This window comes from Orycteropus afer, unplaced genomic scaffold (genome assembly GCF_000298275.1).
Source record: "Orycteropus afer afer isolate SDZICR_OR568_19922 unplaced genomic scaffold, OryAfe1.0 scaffold00262, whole genome shotgun sequence".
In the NCBI taxonomy this organism is placed as follows: Eukaryota; Metazoa; Chordata; class Mammalia; order Tubulidentata; family Orycteropodidae; genus Orycteropus; species Orycteropus afer.
In genome coordinates, this window is record NW_006921849.1 from 3616511 (window position 1) to 3618563 (window position 2053).

General features: G+C 39.2%; 1 protein-coding gene across 1 annotated transcript in view; it reads right to left on the minus strand.

Moving 5' to 3' along the window:
- Positions 1-2053, minus strand: part of C1QTNF7 (C1q and TNF related 7) — an 18803-nt gene that overhangs the window by 1344 nt on the left and 15406 nt on the right. The window lies entirely within an intron of this gene.

A 2053-nucleotide genomic window follows, 5' to 3' on the forward strand; every position in this document is an offset into this window, starting at 1 on the left:
TTTTTTTTTTTCTTAGTTTATCTTATTTAAGCCTCACATCATCTTTATGAATTAGAAATTACTATTCTACTGCAAGAATCCCTGGTGACTTAGCGGTTAAGCACTTGGCTGCTAATTGAAAAGTTGATGATTCAAACCCACCAGCCCACTCTGCAGAAGAAAGATGTGGCAGTCCATTGCTATAAAGATTACACCTTTTGAAAACCTATAGGGCAGCTCTACTCTGTCCTATAGGGTCATTAGGAGTTGAAATCCACTTGATGGCACACAACATTACTCTGTTACAGGTGAGGAAGCTGAGGCATAAGAAAAGTATTTTGCTCAAGGGAACAGAGCTAGGAAGTGATTGAGCTGGGGTGTTAACTCATGACTGCCTAACTCTGGTGCTTGAGGGCTCCCTGGAGGCAGTGGCTAGACAGTAAACCGCAATGCACACTTGGCACAAAGGAAATGTCCAATAAGCTTTGATAAAACAAAGTGATTGCCAGTACCATGCAGCAGCTCCTTTTGGGAGGAGAAAACCCCAGAGAGGTGACAAAACTTGCTTCTACAGCAAGACTAGGACTGGAAGCCAAGTATCCTTAGCCTAATGATGCCTACTCACGCCTCTCACCATTGGGCTCAAGAATCTTAAATTCTGGTTGGCTCTGTTACTAAATGGTTGTGTTATTTTGGCCAACTCACTTTATTTCTCGGACAACTCACTTTGTTTCTCTGGGTCTCCTTACATATTGAAGGATTTCGACACATTTAAAAATCACTATGCAGGAACATTTCCTGTATCTAAAGTATTGTATCTCTGGATCATCAAGCATAGGCTATATGCAGAAAAAGTGTGGTCCTGGGTTGAAAGTAGTAAGCCAAATATATTTAAATTTTAAGCCATATATGTTATAGCAAAGCTTTAATACCATAAAATATCATTCAATTTTATAGTCAAAACACTTCATAAATAGTGTTTGTAAAATGATACTTCCTTGAAAAGTATCCAAACCACTGGTAATCTGTAATGCACTTTTGTAGACAGGGAAAATATTTTGCTTATGTATTGTTTAGTTTCACTCTTAAATACATATTTGTTCCCAGAAATTTTGTTGAGCCAAGTCTTTGTATATGTAGAACATGCTTTGATATTATTTATTTGAACATTACACATATGTCAATGTGTGAATTTGATAAATTTGATCATTCCTCAATTATTTGGCAAAATTAGCAAGGAAGTGTTCTGAGTGACATAAATTTGAAGAGAACTTAAGTTTTACCCTTAAAATATCAAAATGTTTGTTTTAATATCTTTGGAAAGAGGCTGCTCAATAATTAATGATGCTAATAATGACTGTAACTCAGTCCACGTTATTACCGATCACAGGACTGGCCTCTAAGTGTAGATGGTTTTGGTGGTTAGCCCCAGCCAGAGCACACTCTGATATTTTCTTCTTAAAATAAGGCCAGAAGAGTCTGCTTTTTCCATGTTTGCTTTTTTGGTGGGGTGCGAATGGAGTATGGATATGATCTTGCTGTTAAATGAGCTTTTCAGTCAAAGACGAGAGTTTCCAGATTGTTTTACCTTCAGTAGGAGCTTAACTTTTACTGTCTTAATAAAGACAACCTTGGCATCAGTAACAATTTCAACCATTTTGCTTCATTATGTGCTTGAATCCTCCTCCTTCTATGACTTTGAACAAGTCATGTCACCTCTCTGGGTTTCAAATGTCCCATTTGTAATATGAAAAATAATTGGCTTTCAACACACTCATTTGAGGTGGAGGGGACTCTCAATGTCTTTGGGACTTTGCATTATGTGTTAGGGGGAAGGCAAAGAACAATGACTCCACAGATGTGGGATAAAACCCCGCTTTTGTTGTTGCTAAGTGCCGTCGAGTCATTTCCGACTCATAGCGACCCCATGCACAGCAGAACGAAACACTGCCCTATCCCACGCCAGCCCCACAATCCCTGCTATACTTGAGACCATCATCACAGCCACCGTGTCAATCCATCTCATTGAAGGCCTCCCCCTCTTTCGTCTACCCTCCACCCTACCAAGCATGAC